At 42.9% G+C, this 20,924-nt stretch overlaps 1 pseudogene; it reads right to left on the bottom strand.

The window, feature by feature from the left end:
- Window positions 1–16,092: 16,092 nt before the first annotated feature.
- On the bottom strand, window positions 16,093–17,302 carry LOC141146178 (forkhead activin signal transducer 3-like; annotated as a pseudogene).
- Between the last annotated feature and the right edge of the window lie 3,622 nt (window positions 17,303–20,924).

The raw sequence follows: 20,924 nt of genomic DNA, 5'->3' as shown, positions 1-20,924 counted from the left end.
GGCACAGTGGCTACAATTGATTTTTTTTTTTTCAGTATTTTTCAATTAGTTTGCGCCCCGCCAAAAATTATGAGCACCAGCTGCCCCTGGTCTTGCGCCCTTTCTATCTCTTCCAAATGCCCAGAGCTGAGAGCGGAGGCTCCAGTGTTGTTTATAGTGCAGATTTATGGAAAGGAGAGGACATAGTGTTATCAGGGGAGAGGGGAGGAGGATTGGATCGTGTGAAAGTGTTCAACTTACAGCAAACTGAAAGTGTAGATAAAGGGAGAAGCAGAGGGTGACCTGTTTGTAGCAGAAATAATTGAAAGAAACTCATCTGAAAAGAAGGTGGAGTGAGCCGTGGCAGGAGAGCGAGTGAAGAGGAGAGGGATTAATGTGTTGCAATCAGTAGGAGAGATAAGGCAAAGCTGGGGGAGTATTTGCGCCCCAGTGCCAGCAGCATCTCTCTAGGTCTGGGCCCATCCTGATTGGGCCCCATGTGCACCAGGTGTGCCCACTGGATAAGACGGCCCTGCTATGACCACTTGGGCTGCTTGTCACCCTTGTCCTTACTGCTCATCAGTGCAGAACAAGCTTCCTATGGGGTGCCTATATCTGGAAGAAGGGATCTAGCTTAGATTCTTAGATCCAGCATTCTCACCACAGGAGCCACTGTAACCACTTGGACTGCTTGTCACCCTTGTCCACACTGCCCATAAGTGCAGAACATGTTTCCTACAGGGCTCCTATGTCTGGAAGAAGGGACCTAGCTTAGATCCTTTCTCCTGGCTCTGGCAGGTGTCTTCCCACTTAGAGGAAGATAATATTAAAAAAATAAATAAGGGAATTGAATCCTCAGAAAGCTAATGTTTGGCCCCTAGAAAAACTGTAATTATAGAAAAAAATAGCAGCAAAGAACCAAGGAGTACTTCACATGGTGGTGTTGGCTTGGAAGAAATATAAAAAAGCTTCTAATGCTTCCTACAGATGACAAGGTAGAGGCCAAACAATTGTTCCACCTAATACTCATGGTATAAAAAAATAAAGCCAGTGTCTATATGTGGGGGAGCCTAGCTGATATCCCCATCTGGAAAGAACCCCACTGGCTGATTGACTCTCCCCAATCCGATCCAAGCAAAGATGTCCAGAAATATCATATCAATCCCTGAGCTGATCATGGTTGGCTAGATAGAAGGAACGTTCTTTGATAGACACCTTTGTTGAATAAATATATTTTTTTAGCTTTGGATGGAGTGGGGAAGAGTTAGACTCCCTGTTGATTTTTATTGCTATCTGTGCTGAGGAAATGCACTCCTTTATTAGTCCCGGTGACCATTTTTCAGTGATGGAAATGATAAAGATAATAAAAACACCCCCGGAATTCCCTCATCAATTAAAATACCTCCTCGTCTAAAATATAAGGACATCTTCATAGAAACCCAAAGCTCACCAAAAGGTCACATGAAGAGGATCACTATTGTATGGTATGTGGTACTTTATTATTAACCTCCCTGGCGGTATGATTATTTCTGATTTTAGGTGCTGAAAGCGGTACAATTATTTTGCACAGAAATTTGGCGTTTTATATTGTAGGCCTGTAATTCTTAGGAATAGTTCACTTAAATCTGTCCAAACAAGAGTCTAGTAGACATCCCGGGTATGATAAAGTTTGAAAAGAAATAAAAAATTATAATATAATAAATAACTATAAATAATTATAACAAATAATAATATAATAATAATAAAAATTATATAATAATGTAATCAAATCAAAAACACTGAAATTTGCTCAGTTGCAGAATTTTAGCTTTTGTTACTTTTAGTGTTTGATGACGGATCTCCCCACAAATCACTATCGCTCAATTCTGCGAGTGATTCTAATTTATTATCGCTTTTTTCTAGCTGCTCTAAAACCACTTTTGATGTAAAGGGACAGTTTTGGTTGCTATGGGCAATCTCCAGTTTCCTGGCAGAAAGAACAGTTTTATATATATAAAACTGCATGCAGGACACTGGGCAAACCACTAGGGACAAAGGGGATGTGTAGTTATTTGATACAGTACTGTAATCTGTAAGATTACAGTATGCTGTATCTATACTGTGTGTTTTACTTTTGAATTTACCGCCGAACTCCGTCCCCGTGCGTCGCACCGCTCGCAGGGAACGGAGCTCGGCACTGTGAATCGCACGAGACACGGCGGCTCGCCGATCACAGCGGGGAGACATCGCAGGATCCAGGGGACAAGGTAAGTATGCTCTTCCTGGATCCTGCGATGCAAGCCCGAGTCTGGCTCGGGGATACCGCTTTTGGTATAAAAAATCCAACCCGAGCCAGACTTGGGAATACCGCCAGGGGGGTTAAATAAGTAAGGTAAAAAATGGACACAAAAGAATCCAAAAACTTACTTCCACTGTCAATGTTGTCAAATCAACTTGCCCTTGCATCCCATCTCTTACTAGTTCCACCAAAACAAGTGCTAATGGCTACTGTTCTACACAAGTCCTTATTCCCCCGTCCTTCATCCCCCCTGTGGTTTCACCCCAGGAGGTTAAAGTTGACTTTCCCTATGTAAATGTTTTCCTAATAATAATGGCCAATTGTAAAGCCCAAGACTTGCATGTACAACTGTCAATATGGCACAACAAAGCCCACAGATCACAAATGTTTCCTTTTGTAATAAGCTATTGAGCAACTCACAGTAAACATCTAAGCCATTTGTTATAGCCAAGGCAGGGCCACTTTACAAACTCCATGAAATATACTGTATACTGTAGTTACAGGACACCTGAGGCCAACTTGTAGTACAAAGACATCAGACATACCCTTGAAGATTGTCTTGAGGACAAAGTCTTTTCTGGCACTTTTTTATTTACAAGTTTAAATCAGTATTTTTTGCTAGAAAATGACTTATAACCCCTGAATGTTTATATATACTGTATATATTTTTAGCAGAGACTCTAGAGAATATCAATATCAATCTGCATACACGGTCGTGTCTCCCTCCATAACACAGAGGCAGTGCGAACACTGTGAAGGCACGGCTCCGCCATCTGTCCGTATGTCCACCCCCTCCCCCCTCACTGACACCCTTGTCAGCACCAGACTGTTTTCCCTCCTCCTTACCGGATTGCTACAGGTATCTGCCAGGAATAGGGATGAGCCGAACACCCCCCCAGTTCGGATCGCACCAGAACCTGCGAACAGACCAAAAATTCGCACGAACGTTAGAACCCCATCAACATCTATGGGACTCGAACGTTCTAAATCAAAAGTGCTAATTTTAAAGGCTAATTTTCATGGTATTGTCCTAAAAAAGGTTTCGGGACCCGGGTCCTGCCCCAGGGGACATGTATCAATGCAAAAATAACTTTTAAAAATGGCCGTTTTTTCGGGAGCAGTGATTTTAATGATGCTTAAAGTAAAAAAAAAAAAAAAGTGAAATATTCCTTTAAATATCGTACCTGGGGGGGTGTCTATAGTATGCCTGTAAAGTGGCGCGTGTTTCCCGTGCTTAGAACAGTCCCTGCACAAAATGTCATTTTTAAAGGAAAAAAAGGCATTTAAAACTGCTTGCGGGTTTAATGTAATGTCTGGTCCTGGCAATATGGATGAAAATCAGTGAAACAAATGGCTTGGGTACCCCCAGTCCAATGCCAGGCCCTTTGGGTCTTGTATGGATATTAAGGGGAACCCCGCACCTAAATTAAATAAGGAAAGGTGTGGGGCCACCAGGCCCTATATACTCTGAACAGCAGTATACAGGCGGTGCAAACAAGACAGGGACTGTAGGTTTGTTGTTAAGTAGAATCTGTTTGTAATTTTGAACTGGTACATTTTTAACGTGTTTAGCTCCAGCCAAAAAATCTGTTTTTAAGCTTTTTGGAAAACATAGGGAAGGGTTATCACCCCTGTGACATTTGTTTTGCTGTCTGTCCTCCTCTTCAGAAGATTTCACCTCACTTTTTGTCCCAATGACAAATGTTTTTTTTAAATTTCGGTTTTATAGAGAAACAAGGATTGGTGATAAAGCATCAGTGTAAAGGAGAAAAGTTTTTCCCATATTAACTCTTACAGGAGAGAATTTCCCTTTCTAGGGGTAGATTTCATCTCACTTCCTGCTGTCTCCTTCCGTTTACAAGTAGGAGTCGTTTGTAAGTTGGATGTTTAAAAGTAGAGGCCTGCCCTATATACTCAGCAGAAATTTGGGCCTTAGGTGTTGTTGTGGCCACAACACTGTAAGCCCTCACAGGGCCCTGCTGTGAAATATTAGATCAAGAATTGTAATTACATGCCCCTGTTGAACAGGGCCAGAAAAATTGGGCCTTTGGTGGTGGTGGTGCTGGTGGCACAACACTGTAAGTCCTTACAGTTACTCTTTGTGGGCGCAGAAATGGGCCCTGCTGTGAAATATTAGATCAAGAATTCTAATTACATGTCCCTGTTGAACAGGGGCTAAAAAATTGGGCCTTAGGCACTGGTGCTCGTGCCACAACACTGTAACTCCTCACAGATACTCTAGTTGGAACGCAGGAACTAGCCCTGCTGCAAAGAATTGCAGCCTTAGGCACTGGTGGCGGTGCCCAGAATCAAAATTGTCCTTACAAGCTTTCAGCATGATCATTGAGGAGGAAGAGGTTAATTACTCAGCATAACAGGATAGTCACTCAGCATCAGCATAGGCAGTCTTTGAAGGGATCTGACATTTTAAAAAAACAATTATTTGGTTACATCAGCATCAGGTGCTTGGTATCTGGTGGTGATCCAAGACTGATTCATTTTTATGAAGGTCAGATGATCGACCGAGTCGGTGGACAGACGCACCCTGTGATTGGTTACAAAGCCTCCAGCAGCACTGAATGTGCGTTCCGAAAGAACGCTGGATGCAGGACAGGCCAGTAGCTCAATTGCATACTGTGCAAGCTCTGGCCAGTGATCCATCCTCAAGACCCAGTAACCCAGAGGATTTTCGGTGGGAAAGGTGTCCAAGTCAGATCTTGCCCCTAGGTATTCCTGCACCATGTAAAACAGACGCTGGCGATGGTTGCTGGAACCGATCATACCTTGGGGCTACGGACTAAAAAATTGTCTGAACGCATCGGTCAGACGGCCACCTTCTCCACCGATCCTTCTTTGACTGACCAAAGCCTCAGCAACACGTTGTCCAGAAACAGGAGTTTGTAACCTCCCAGTCTCTGGGAACGCGTTGCACAGACCTATCTGCAAGGCCTCCCGAAGATGTTTCATCCTCTGCTCCCTCTGCGACACCAAGATAAGATAAGATAAGTGGATCAAGGAGGGTTGCCAGCCAGTATTGGTCCTTCTCCTTGATACCACGAATACGAGGATCCTTCCGCAGTCTTTGCAGGATCAGGGAGGCCATGCAGCGTAGGTTTGCTGAGGCATTCGGTCCGGAGTCCCCTGGGTCTCTAAGGATGACATGATTCGCAGCCACTTCCTCCCAGCCAGTGGGCCATGATCAGGGATGCATGCACTGTCCTGTCACCATTTGAGGAGGCCACAAGGATGGTGAGCAGTGACAGTGCATGCATCAGTGACACTGTCCCCCTTGTCCAACTGTTGGAGCACACGCTGCATAGAAAAATTGACAGGGCACTTGAGGCAGAACAGAGGAAAGAAGAGGAGGACTTCCTTAGCTCTCAAGGCCCCCTTTATCCAGACAGTGTACTTGCATGCCCACCAATCACACAGGAAGAGGACGAGGAGGAGGAGGATTGTGTCAGCATGGAGGTGGAGCCTGGCACTCAGCATCAGCAGCAGTCTTTAAGGGATCATTTACAGTCACAAGAAACCCATGGACTTGTACGTGGCTGGGAGGAGGTGGCTGCGGATCATGTCATCCTTGGTGACCCAGAGGACTCCAGACTGAATGCCTCAGCAAACCTATGCTGCATGGCCTCCCTGATCCTGCAAAGCCTGTGGAAGGATCCTCGTATTCGTGGTATCAAGGAGAGGGATCAATACTGGCTGGCAACCCTCCTTGATCCACATTACAAGGGTAAGGTTGCGGACCTTAGCTTGCCTTGACAGAGGGAGTAGAGGATGAAACCTCTTCGGGAGGCCTTGCAGAAAGGTCTGTGCAACGCGTTCCCAGAGACTGGGAGGTTACAAACTCCTGCTCCTGGACAACGTGTTGCAGAGGCTTCGGTCAGTCAAAGAAGGAGCGGTGGAGAAGGTGGCCGTCTGACCGATGCATTCAGACAATTTTTTAGTCCGCAGCCCCAAGGTATGATCGGTTCCAGCAACCATCGCCAGCGTCTGTTTTACATGGTGCAGGAATACCTAGGAGCAAGATCTGACTTGGACACCTTTCCCCCGAAAATCCTCTGGGTTACTGGGTCTTGAGGATGAATCACTGGCCAGAGTTTGTACAGTATCCAATTGAGCTACTGGCCTGTCCTGCATCCAGCGTTATTTCGGAACGCACATTCAGTGCTGCTGGAGGTTTTGTAATCGATCACAGGGTGCGCATGTCCACCTACTCGGTCGATTGACTGACCTTCATAAAAATGAATCAGTCTTGGATCACCACCAGCTACCAATCACCTGATGCTGATGTTACCGAATAATTTTTTGTGAAATGTCAGATCCCTTCAATACTGCCTATGCTGATGCTGAGTGACTATCCTGTTATGCTGAGTGACTTTCCTCTTCCTCCTCAATGATCATGCTGATAGCTTGTAAGAATATTTTTGGTTCTGGGCGCCGCCACCAGTGGCTAAGGCCCAATTTTTCAGCCCCTGTTTAAGAGGGGCGTGTAATTACAATTTTTATGCAATATTTTGCAGGAGGGCTCATTCCTGCGCTCCAACTAGAGTATCTGTGAGCGGTTGAAGTGTTGTGGCACCAGTGCCTAAGGCCCAATTTTTCTGCCCCTGTTCAACAATGGCATGTAATTACAATTCTTGATTTAATATTTCACAGCAGGGCCCGTTCCACCTCCCACCAAGAGTAACTGTGAGGACTTATAGTGTTGTGGCACCAGCACCACCACCACCAAAGGCCCAAATTTTCTGACCCTATTCAACAGGGGCATGTAATTACAATTCTTGATCTAATATTTCACAGCAGGGCCCATTCCTGTGCCCAGCACTGTTGTGGCAACACCAACACCTAAGGCCCCAATTTCTGCAGAGTATATAGGGCAGGCCCCTACTTTCAAACATCCAACTTACAAATGACTCCTACTTGCAAATGGAAGGAGACAACAGGAAGAGAGATGAAATCTACCCCTAGGAAGGGAAATTCTCTCCTGTAAGAGTTAATATGGGAAAAACGTGTCTCCTCTCCACTGATGCTTTATCACCAATCCTTGTTTCACTAAAAACCCCAAATTGTCAAACATTTGTCATTTGGACAGAAAGTGAGATAAAAACTTCTGAAGAGGAGCACAGACAGCAAAACAAATGTCACAGGGGTGATAACCCTTCCCTATGTTTTCCAAAAAGCTTAAAAATAGATTTTTTGGCTGGAGCTACACTTTAACCACTTCCCTACCCGCCTATAGACATATGACGTCCACAGATGGGATCTCCCATCCTGGGTGGACGTCATATGAAGGCCTCGGGTTCCCGGCCGCCTAGGGGGCACGTGCGCGCGCGCCGCGTTGCTCGGGACCCGGTGCGTGTGCCCAGCGGCCGCGATGTCTGCCAGGCACCCGCGATTGCCCGTTAACCGGGCTGGACCGTGGATCTCTGTGTGTAAACACAGAGATCCATGTCCTGTCAGCTCAGAGGAGAGCGATCTGTGTTCCCAGCTGAACACTGATTGGTCTCCTCCCCTTGTGCGTCCCCGCCCCCTACAGTTAGAGGCATTCCCTAGGAAACACATTTAACCCCTCCCTGCCCCCTAGTGGTTAACCCCTTCACTGCCTGTCACATTTACACAGTAATCAATGCAATTTTATAGCATTGATCGCTGTATAAATGTGAATGGTACCAAAAATGTGTCAAAAGTGTCCGATGTGTCCGCCATAATGTCGCAGTCACGAATAAAAATCTCGATCGCCGATATTACTAGTAAAAATAAATAAATAAATTTTAAAAAATGCCATAAATCTATCCCGTATTTTATAGACGCTATAACTTTTGTGCAAACCAATCAATATACACTTATTGCAATTTTTTTTACCAAAAATATGTAGAAGAATACGTATCGGCCGAAATTGAGGAAAAAATGTGTTTTTTTTAAAAAAATTGGGATATTTATTATAGCAAAAAGTAAAAAATATTGTGTTTTTTTCAAAATTGTCGCTCTTCTTTTGTTTATAGCGCAAAAAATAAAAACCGCAGAGGTGATCAAATACCACCAAAAGAAAGCTCTATTTGTGGGGGAAAAAAGGACGTCAATTTTGTTTTGGTACAACATCGCACGTCTGCGCAATTGTCATTTAAAGTGCGACAGTGCTGAAAACTAAAAATTGGTCTGGGAAGGAAGGGGGTGAAAATGCCCAGTATTGAACCGGTTAAAAATGTACCATTTCAAAATTACAAACATATTCTACTTAACAACAAACCTACAGTCCCTGTCTTGTTTGCACCGCCTGTATACTGCTGTTCAGAGGGCCTGGGGCCCCACGCTTTTCCTTTTTTTAATTTGGCTGCGAGGTTCCCCTTAATATCCATACAAAACCCAAAGGGCCTGGTAATGGACTGGGGAGGGGGGTACCCATGCCGTTTGTCTCACTGATTTTCATCCATATTACTGGGACCGGACATCACATTAAAGTCGTAAGCAGTTTTAAATGACTTTTATTACTTTAAAGATGTCATTTTGTGCAGGGACTGTTCTAAGCATGGGAAACACGCACCACTTTACAGGCATACTATAGACACCCCCCAGGTACGATGTTTAAAGGAATATTTCACTTTTTTTTCACTTTAAGCATTAAAATCACTGCTCCCGAAAAAAATGGCTGTTTTTTAAAACTTTTTTTGCATTGATACATGTCCCCTGGGGCAGGACCCAGGTCCCCAAACCCTTTTTAGGACAATACCATGCAAATTAGTCTATAAAATTAGCACTTTTGATTTTGAACGTTCGAGTCCCATAGACATCAATGGGGTTCTAAAGTTCGTGCAAATTTTTGGTCCGTTCGCAGGTTCTGGTGCAAACCGAACCGGGGGGTGTTCGGCTCATCCCTACTCCTGATATGTCCCATCAACCCTTCATCCCCCGTGTGACTCCAACCTTCATCTACATCTCAACAGCCCCAACAATGGTGAGCGATCTCAGTGTACATTACACCCTTCCAAACATCACAACCTCCCATTGTCAGGAGACACGAGCCCAGGAATTCCCACTACAAGGAATACACCCGCAGGAATCTTTCTAAAGATGGAAATTGTTATTTCGTTAAAAATCTCATATATAAGAAAAATGTGCATTTCTCTTGTTATAACCTATAAATTGTCAGCAATATATATTCTATGTGTGAAGAAAACTCAATAGCTGCCCTCATGTTGTAAACGCTGCACAAACTGTTGGTGCTATATAAATCCTGTATAATAATAATAATAATAATAATAATAATAATAATAATAATAATAGATGTTATTAAACAAATACAATATAGAGAAGAACATTAGTGGAGCTCACCGCTAATCATCTGAATGAAATTAAATCACTAATAAGCTATCAATCTCCCAATCATATACAGGGGTCTCCGAACTTTTCAGTACAAGAGACAATATCCACGGCCCCAAAAATGTATTCTATCTAATAAACATAAGTTCTAGGCTGTGTTTACATATATGCAAAGTGAATGTGTTTTAAACCGCATCCAATTCGCTCTCGATGGAGCCGGTACACACATTTCTGGGGCTGACGAGGTGGTGTTTCAAAAAGGGTCCTGTGTATTTCTGGGTCTGGTTCAGGTGCGAATTCAGCAGTGAAGGTCAGGCAATGATGTTGGACGAGAAGGCCTGGCTCGCAGTCTCCATTCTAATGCCGTGTACACACGGTCAGATTTTCCGACGAAAAATGTTCGATGGGAGATTGTTGTCTGAAATTCCGACCGTGTGTAGGCTCCATCGGACAATTTCCAACACACAGAATTTGAGATCTGGATCTCAAATTTTCCGACCACAAAATCCGTTGTCGGAAATTACAATTGTGTGTACACAATTCCGACGCACAAAAGCTCACGCATGTTCGGAATCAAGCAGAAGAGCCGCACTGGCTATTGAACTTTATTTTTCTCGGCTTGTCGTACGTGTTGTACATCACCGCGTTCTTGACGTTCGGAATTTCCGACAACATTTGTGTGACCGTGTGTATGGAAGACAAGTTTGAGCCAACATCCGTCGGAAAAAAACCCATGGATTTTGTTGTCGGAATGTGCGATCGCGTGTACTCAGCATTATTCATCCCAAAGGTATTCCATCGGGTTGAGGTCAGAACTCTGTGCAGGCCAGTCAAGTTCCTCCACCCCAAACTCGCTCATCCATGTCTTTATGGACCTTGCTTTGTGCACTGGTCCAAATCATTTGGTGGAGGGGGGATTATGGTGTTGGGTTGTTTTTCAGGGGTTGGGCTTGTCCCCTTAGTTCCAGTGAAGGGAACTCTTAAGGTGTCAGCATACCAAGACAGATATTTTGGACAATTTCATGCTCTCAAATTTGTGAGAACAGTTTGAGGATGACCCTTTCCTGTTCCAACATGACTGCACACCAGTGCACAAAGCAAGGTCCATAAAGACATGGATGAGCGAGTTTGGGGTGGAGGAACTTGACTGACCAGCACAGAGTCCTGACCTCAACCCGTTAGAACACCTTTGGGATGAATTAGAGCAGAGACTGTGAGCCAGGTCTTCTCATCCAACATCAATACCAGACCTTACAAATGCGCTTTTGGAAGAATGGTCAAACATTCCCATAGACACACTCCTAAACCTTGTGGACGGCCTTCCCAGAAGAGTTGAAGCTGTTATAGCTGCAAAGGGTGGGCCAACTCAATACCGTGTTTCCCCAAAAATAAGACCTACCCTGAAAATAAGACCTAGCGTTATTTTCCAGGAGGCCTGCAATATAAGCCCTACCCAGAAAATAAGCCCTAGTTTAAAATGCTTGTGAAATCCTATAATCTACTCCTATTACAGTAGTATATAATGTACGATGTGTGTGCTTCTGTAATATAATTGCAGGGAAAAGAGCTCCGGTGGGTCACAGAAGAGCAGAACGACGCTATAATGAAGGTATTTGGCACAATTATATTACAGAAACACACACATTGTACATTATATACTACTTTAATAGAGTGGAATATAGGATTTACAAGCATTTTTAACTTGGTTCACACTGGGGATTCCTGTCAGGCAGGGAGAGAGGGGGAGAGAAGACAGCACATTACATGGTAAGACCTACCCCGAAAATAAGCCCTACACTGTGTCTTTTGTTGCCAAAATTAATATAAGACCCGGGCTTTTTTTCGGGGAAACACTCACATGTTATGCGAATTGGATACGGTTAAAAACACATCCAATTGGCATATATGTGAACCCAGCCTCAGAGTACATACACTTACTCCCATGATTTTCTCCACCCAGCCATTTTAACCACTTGGACTGTTTCTCACCCTTGTCCTCATTGCCCATCAGTTCAGAACAAGGTTCCTATGGGGTGCCTATGTCTGGAAGAAGGGATCTAGCTTAGATCATTAGATCCAGCATTGTCACCACAGGAGCCACTATAACCCAGTGCCATCTTAATAGCATCATGGGCCCCTGGGCAAAGTAATGCATTGGGGCCCCAACAATGAAGATGGTGACCTGCAGCGTGCTACATGTGCCGTGGCAAACAGTGGGCATGGCTAAATTATGCTACATATTGGGCGCGGCTTTTTAGGCTGATTAGAACTTTTAGGGCTCTTTCACACTGACGATCCGTATGTCCGTTTTTCATCCTTCCATTTTCGGATGAAAAACGGACATACATGTATCCCTATGGAGCGTCGGATGTCAGCGGTGATATGTCCGCTAACTTTCAACCCGCTTTGATCCGAAAAGTGTAACGGAAGAAAACCCTACTTTTCCATCCATTTTCGGATCGGATCGGGTGACGGTGGACACTACGGTCCGTCATCATCTGATCCCCCATAGGGGAGAGCGGCGCTCTGACAGGTCCGTCGCTGCACAGTGTGTAGAGACAGACCGGTCATCTTCCTGCTCAGCGGGGACCGGCGGAGCGATCCCCGCTGAGCAAGCATGTGAAAAAGCCCTTAGTTCGATTTTTGACCTATTTTTTAAAACATTTTTTAAAAATAATTGTTTACATTTTTTTTCATAAGGCTGTTGTCTTGCTGGTGAGATATCAGAGGTGTAAAAAGACCCCAGGAGTTTAACTTTTGATGGAATGAAAGGGACTGAGGAAACATATTTCCCAGTTGGGAATGAGTTGGTGCCGGGAACTAAAGGGATCTTGGGGGACTCTGAGGGAGCAAAAGGGATTGAAAAGGCTCTAAGGCAGGGGTAGGAAACCTTAGACAGATGGAGATCTACTTGAAACAAAACTGATGAAGTCAAAGATCACCGGGCACAGTGTCCTGTTGTTGGGGCCGGTTCACACCAGAACGTGGTGCCAGCGCATGCACTACTTTTTTTTGCAGTCTGATGCGATTTGCAGGCAGGGCTGGATTTACATCTCAGGAGCCTATAGGCAGGGAATTCTGAAGCACCCCACCAAACAAAAATAAAGATAGTAAGCAGGGTTAAGGAGTGCATGATGCTCAGAATACAGGGTTAAGGAGGGTGTTGCTCTCAGAATGCAGGGATCAGGAGTGTCTTATGCTCAGAATTTAATATAAAAAATATAAATACCTATATGATATTATGTCATATTATATCTATAAGTAGAACAATTCCGTTATGTTAAGATGACAGATAAGAAGACAGCATTTTGCAGGAAAAAATATTTTTGATAAAAAAACACACTCAGTAGGACTCCATATAACATGGGAGGTCAATAACTGATAATAGATTTTCAAACATGCATCTCAAAAATGCTTGGGACAAACATAAATCTATACTAAAAAAAAATAAAAATATAGATATACTGTAGATATAAATGAAAAAAGTGGGGCAGACTTGATGGAGCACTTGGTCTTTTTTTTCTGTCCTCACTCTTCTATGTGTCTGTGTGTCTAGATGTAATATTAAATGGGTAAAAACTAAGAATACATATTAATTGATTATTATTAATAATTAATAATGAGTTAATGACTTATTAAATGTTGGTATAGTGATTGATGGGGGTCAGTACTGAAGCTGCTTTATTGCTCTTGCTGTTTGCAGAACTTTTTGTTTAATTAGTTTGACACCCCAACAATGAAACTGCTATTCTAAATCTATGATAGACATGCCTTGAAATTATTTTTTTATACTGATGAAAATATGGTGGAAAAAGGATATGGCGCAGGGATGCAAAGCTGGAAAATAATATACCCAGTAATTTTAAACACATTAGGGAAGATTTAGGCTGCGTTCACATATATGCGAATTGGATGCGCTTTACACCGCATCCAATTTGCATGAGTCGGCATCGCACTGGTTTGAACAGAGTGATGGCTGGAAATAGGATGCAACTTGTCATGCGATTTGACCTGTCAAGTCGCTCTAATATGAACAGGGGCTGACTGTTGACTGACTCGCTACCTCTTCTGAAAGTCTGTTCCAAGCCTTTCTAAGATTAGTGTAGAACTTTCTTTCATCTGGTTTTGAGGTCATGTCCCCGTGTTCTTAAACTTGGCTTCATATTGAAAATCCTGCCCTCCTGAACCTTATTCACCCCCTTTATGAGTTTAAAGGTCGTCGTATCCATCCTTTCCCTTCTTTCCTCCAGACTGTAAGTTCCTGAAGTCTCTCCTGATGTTTCATCCCTCAGAACTTTCACCATTTTGTTGTCCATCTCTGGATTCATTCTAGGGCAGGTTGGGTGGTATAGGGCATGTTGGGGTGAAATAGGGCAGGCTGGGGTGGTATAGGACAGTGTGGGGAGGTATAGGGCAGGTTGATGTGATATAGGGCAGGTTGGGGTGGTATATGGCAGTTTGGGGGGTATAGAACAGGTTGGGATGGTATAGGGCAGGTTGGGGGTGGTATAGGGCAGGTTGGGGTAATATAGAGCAGTTTGGGGAGGTATAGGGGAGTTTGGGGAGGTATAGGGCAGTTTGGGGAGGTATAAGGCAGGTTGGGGTGGTATAGGGCAGGTTGTAGTGATATAGGGCAGGTTGTGGTGGTATAGGGCAGGTTGGGAGGTATAGGGCAGGTTGGGAGGTATAGGGCAGGTTGGGCTGGTATAGGGCAGGTTGGGGAGGTATAGGGCAGGTTGGGGAGGTATAGGGTAGTTTGCAGGAAATTACAGCATAGCTGCAGAGATTAAGACACTTGGGGCTGCTGTGTCTTCGCCTCTTCTCCTCCTTCAGCCGCGAGAGTGAATAAGTGTGTGGGAGGAGTAGAGGAGGCAGCCACACACCTCAGCTCTGGCCCCCAACTGCAGCTGAAGGAGATATTGAAGATCCCCGAGGGTTAGCTTCACTGACTGGGGAGTGTTATAGGCAGCCTCCCTCGCACGGCTACATGTCCCACTCTCACCGCACCGCTGCAGCTCTGCAGGTTGGGGTGGTATATGGCAGTTTGGGGGGTATAGAACAGGTTGGGATGGTATAGGGCAGGTTGGGGGTGGTATAGGGCAGGTTGGGGTGATATAGAGCAGTTTGGGGAGGTATAGGGCAGTTTGGGGAGGTATAGGGCAGTTTGGGGTGGTATAGGGCAGTTTGGGGTGGTATAAGGCAGGTTGGGGTGGTATAGGGCAGGTTGTAGTGATATAGGGCAGGTTGTGGTGGTATAGGGCAGGTTGGGCTGGTATAGGGCAGGTTGGGCTGGTATAGGGCAGGTTGGGGAGGTATAGGGCAGGTTGGGGAGGTATAGGGCAGTTTGCAGGAAATTACAGCATAGCTGCAGAGATTAAGACACTTGGGGCTGCTGTGTCTTTGCCTCTTCTCCTCCTTCAGCCGCGAGAGTGAATAAGTGTGTGGGAGGAGTAGAGGAGGCAGCCACACACCTCAGCTCCGGCCCCCAACTGCAGCTGAAGGAGATATTGAAGATCCCCGAGGGTTAGCTTCACTGACTGGGGAGTGTTATAGGCAGCCTCCCTCGCACGGCTACATGTCCCACTCTCACCGCACCGTTGCAGCTCTGCAAGTGCATACAATATAGTGCACTGTGTAGTGGCGGCCCCGGTGTCACCTTTCTGGCAGGTATCACCCAGTGCAGGCTGCACCCCACCTTGCCCCCCCATCGCGATGCCACTGATTCTATTATAACTAGACATGAGCCGAGGAATTCCGAATACAACCAATACACCCGCAGGAATCTTTATAAAGATGGAAATTGTTATTTCATTACAAATCTCATATATAAAACATTTGTGTTTTGATGCCTTCTGTCACATTCTCCATAACATAAAATAAATTAAAAATGGTGCTGGGATGGTGGGAAGTTGGGAACCCTTTATAATGGGGACAGCAAGTGTGCAAAATCGGGAGATACAAGACCCTGTCAGGGCAATTAATTCACCAGCATTAGACAAATACTGAAATGTCATTTATGGGTGGACTGACCGTTTAAGATCTATACTATACAGTTGATATATACATTTTTCAGACTATTTTACTAGTTCTAATCTTGATACCCATGTAGACAATTACAACATTGATGCCAAATTTCAGTAAAACAAAAATTCAAATTTATTTCAAGTGAATATAATCAGACAAGATACAAAATGATTGTCATATATACATGTGATCCAATTCCAATGCCTTTGGACTGTATGTCATGGTTGGTGCCACCTCCGCTGGGCCACATGCCGAGTTGAGTGCCAACCAGTGTTAATTTTTAATCTTTGTCTTTTGACTAAAATGCCATTTCAGTTTTAGTTGTATTTTAGCCATCTGAACTGTTTTAGTCAACTAAAATAGTGTTATTTTAGTCGACTAAATTACCACTGGTGCCAATGTCATCAGGTAAGCCTTCAAGTGCAGCTAGTCCTTGGGACAAAAGTGAACGGCCCAAAACCAGCCTTGTTTCAGCATCTGGCCAATCAGTAACCGTTGGGTCCGTACTCTGGGTACACCCCGACCTGAGATAAATGTTCCCCATATGTGCCACCCTGAGATAAATGCTGCCCGTAAGCACCACCCTGAGTTAAATGCTGCCCGTAAGCACCACCCTGAGATAAATGCTGCCAGTAAGCACCACCCTGAGATAAATGCTGCCCGTAAGCCCCACCTTGAGATAACTGCTGTCCATATATGTTTTGAGGTGACATGTAGCTCCCGGGTGGGGGATATATGGGGACATTAAAGATTGCTGTATTGGGAGGGAAATCTGACAGGGAATTCCTGGCTTCAGAGGGTCTAGGCTGGGGAGACATTTGAGGTATCACATTGGGAGGGTAGACATCCCTCCGCTCCGCACAGGTGGAGCTTGAGTATGGGGAAGGCATGTAATTACGTAGAGAGAGTGCGAAGTTGGGGTAAAGCTGCAGAGGGTGTATGCTAGGAGGGGCCACCACATTAGGGGCCACACATGTTGTGTATGATGTTGGAAGGTTCGATAAGATCTCTGGGAAAATTGAGGCGGGATGTACACTAGGGGGCTGGGTTGGTCCTGAGGACTGAGCCTCTGCTTCTGCTCTGACCGCAGTATTTTCTATTGGAGGATGAGGGTTATGAAAAGTGGAAGGTCTGTAAGGATGTCCATCCAGGATATAAGGAGCCAGGTCATGAGGGTAGGCTTCCTGGTGGGTAACCGCCGTGTTCTGCAGCTTCATGGCTGCGGCGGGAATCCGGCTCACATTCACTATCCAGTGGTTGCCTTTACCATTCGGCCTCAGCGGATCTTTCAGGATCTGCAAAAGAGGGAGAAGACGTTAGAGGCATAAACCAGCACAGCAGATTCACACAAATCTATTACAGGTCAGGGTAACAAAACCCTGTGACCTATTTAGAATGATCAGAAAAGTCATTTCTCAGAATCTGCACCTATTTTTTTTTTTTACTTGGCTGCAGTATGTAGAGAACCTTAACAGCCCATCACCGCCATCACATCCTAGGAGCAACAAGTCCTTACCTTTTCGAAGCAATCATTGGAGGAGAGGTTATGTCGAACAGAGTCCCTCCAGCCCTGATAATCCCCCTTGAAGAAAGGGAAGAGGTTGCTGATCTCATCTTCGATCTGCCAATAATAAAAAGTATAGTTGTAAGTGAATGAACATGACCGTAAACCAAGATAAATAATACCTCTTACATTATATAAGTATAACCAGGAGACCTGTACTGAGATACTTAGGAGGACATCACTGTAGACCTCCTGTCCATTTGTGGTACAAGGCTTCCTAAATTAAGCATGTAGAAAGTGATGTCAGGGTATAGACAGAACACTTTGTGCATGCTTGTATTGAATTGGGAAGGCAGCTAGCACTTTCTGAAGTCTGGTGTTGGGAGCCAAATGTATGTATGTATAGGAGAAAGGGACATCAATGTTCTGGGGGGATTTTTGGGTTACCATTGAGATCCTGGCACAAAACTTGGAAAGAAAAGATGACCTGAAGGCAAAACTTTTTTTGGACATTGTGGATGGAGTGGAGATTTATTTATTTTTTTTGTGTCCCCATTGAGGAAATTTCTCTTTTCCCTTTCCTTCAAGTAAGATGAAACCTCCCCAAAGATAGGCAAATCCCCAGTTAGACATTTGCCACAGGAACAATTGTCTTCATTGGAAGGCTTCCCCTGTTTTGTTGACAGCCCAATATTTTGGCTTTTCCAATCACTTTCATACTTTGGGGGGTCTTAGGGTAAATCTCCCCAGCTGGGACACAGACAGCAATAAAGACTAAAATAAAATGCAAAAGCACCCCTCTCTATAAAATCATTCACTATTACAAAATGTATTTCCACAAAGCACGGGCTAAGCCCAATAAGAGCAATAATAATGAAGGCCTTAGTTGCACTGTCCTTATATATATTATTCACATATGTTCAATTTATTATATTAATTGTATTAGATGTATTCTCTAAACACAACATGAAAAAAGCAAAAAAAAAGGAAGTAAAAAATAAAGTAAAAATATTAAGAAAAAACTGTTTGAAAAAAAGCACACACAAATGAAATTACATGAACAAAAAATACAAACAATAAAAATTTAAATAAACAATCCTTTTTTTCTGAATGTTTGTGATTCTATTATTTTTTTCTTTATATTTTCTTTCCGTATTTTGGAAAAAAAGTTGGTGTAATTGAACACCTGTGAATGATATACCTAAGGACAGCATAAGGCTTATTGCTCCATACAAAAACAACAAAAATCTGACCCACGTCATAAAAAAAAAGAAAAAAAAAGTTTTGGCTTTTTTTATTTATATAAAAAATTTGGAGGAAATTAAAATATTTTTTTTCTGTAATTCAGCCTGTAGTCATGAGAGTTTTATATGCTGCAAATATAACAGGCAGCCATGGGCCTAAATTAAAAATAAAAAAATGACTAAAAAAATAAAACCTTGACAATTCACCCAACTTCTTGAACTTCTATTTTTGATAAATATTGGTATAATTTTTTCAGCCTTCATAGGCCTAACAGAAACAAATAATTTTGTGCCGAAAATAAAGAATATCCCTCTGACAAATCCTTTATCTGAGCTAGTCTCAGTGTCACTCCCTCCCTCTGCCCTTAGCTGCCCTAAAGCCCCAAGAAGCCCCATAATGGAAGGTTGGTTACCTGTTTCAGTTTGAGCTTCTTCTTGGGGGAAGCCTGGATGACCAGGGCGATCATGGCCAAGTAGGAGTAGGGTGGTTTGGCGTAGCGTTGATAATTCTTCTTCTTGCTCTTTTTGCTCTTTTTGCTCTTTTTTCTCTTCTTACTTTTCTTGCTGAGCTGATCAGTGGTGTCGGGCTTTTTGGGGCCTCCGTTGGCCTCCCCAGGACAGTTCTCTACTTCGGCCAGGATCCTGTCCATGCTGTGTGGCTCAGGGACTTGGTTGTAGAGGGGGTCCAAGGAATGTTGTGGGCAATCCATGGCTTGTCAGGTGTGTTGTGTGTATGGGGGCAGCCAGGTATACATAGTGCTGGGATCCCCACCCTGGGCTTTATAATGTAAATGCACCTGTAACCATAAGAGGCGACACCTCCCTTACTGCAGAGGGCCCCTCACCATCCATTCGAATACGTTTCCTGGAAGTTTCAGGGCTGAGATGTTGGGGGGCATTGTTATGTATATGTTGTGTTGACTATAAGCTGATGGAGCGTATATCATATGCTTATGAGGTGAATATTACGTTCATATACTAAAATGATCTCTTGTATATACAATTTTTTTTTTTTACCTGTGGATATAGATTTGTTTGTATATATTTTTATATCACATGTATAACTTAGATTTTTTTTACTAATTCAAAAATATAATTATTTTATCTTTAAATTTTCCTACATTTTGCATAAAATTTTAGACACATTTACCAATCTCAGAATGGCTTTTGTAAGGGTACATCGGGCATAAATAGCCTAATACTGCTTTTTATCCATTAGAACCACTCAAAGTGGCCAAACTTGAATTTGATGGTTTTATTATTTTAATATTCTTACGACTTTCTTTTGGCTGTCAAAATAGTTTTTTTTATGTCTAATTTTTAAAATAATTTTATCCAGTTAACATTTACAAGTACATTGAATTTCAGAAGTTATTTTTATTTATTAAACTAACAATAAATTTGAAAGATATATTTGCTGAGGGATCTTATCTAAGGAGCACATACTGTGTTAAATTACAACTGCTTTTTTTTAGCATAAATTTACATTTTTTTCTGTTTGTTTATTTCTTAATTGAAATCAGTGTTTTAAATTTGCTGCACATTGGTGTCCCTGTTATTCCAGATGGTTTTCAGCATTTTTTCCTTTAATAGTGGGCATTTTCTAGGCATTCATTCTATTTAAGAAATTTGTAGAAGCAAATTGAAGGGGATTATATTTAACATAAAAAATATAAATACCTATATGATATTATATCTATATAAGTAGAACAACTTCGCTATGTTAAGATGACAGATCTGAGCAATTTGCAGGAAAAAATGTTTTTGATAAAAAACACACTCAGTAGGACTCCATATAACATGGGAGGTCTATAACTGATAATAGATTTTCAAACATGCATCTCAAAAATGCTTGGGGCAAACATAAATCTATACTAAAAGAATTCAAAATATGTATATGCTGTAGATATAAATTAAAAAAGTGGGGCAGACTTGATGGAGCACTTTGTCTTTTTTTTCTGTCCTCACACTTCTATGTGTCTGTGTGTCTAGATGTAATATTAAATGGGTAAAAACTACAAATACATATTAATTGATTATTATTAATTATTAATAATCAATTAATAATGATGAGTTAAAAACTTATTAAATGTTGGTATAATGATTGATAGGGGTTAGTATTGAAACTGCTTTATTGCTCTTGCTGGTTGCAGAACTTTTTTAACTAGTTTTGACACCCCAACAACGAAACTGCTATTTTAAATCTATAATAGACATGCTTTGAAATAATTTTTTTATACTGATGATAAAAATGGTGGAAAAGAGACATGGAGCAGGGATGCAAATCTGGAGAATAAAATGCCCAGTAATGTTAAATACATTAGGGGAGATTTAGGCTGGATTCACATATATGCGATTTGGATGCGCTTTACACCGCATCCAATATGCATGAGTCGGCGTCGCACTGATTTGAACAGAGTGATTGCTGGCAATAGGATGTGACTTGTCATGCGATTTGACCTGTCACTCTAATGTGAACAGGGGCTGACTGTTGACTGACTCACTACCTCTTCTGAAAGTCTGTTCCAAGTCTTTCTAAGATTAGTGTAGAACTTTCTTTCATCCAGTT

Source organism: Aquarana catesbeiana, linkage group LG05, assembly GCF_042186555.1.
Source record: "Aquarana catesbeiana isolate 2022-GZ linkage group LG05, ASM4218655v1, whole genome shotgun sequence".
NCBI lineage: Eukaryota > Metazoa > Chordata > Amphibia > Anura > Ranidae > Aquarana > Aquarana catesbeiana.
This window is presented reverse-complemented; position numbering and strand designations above follow the sequence as displayed.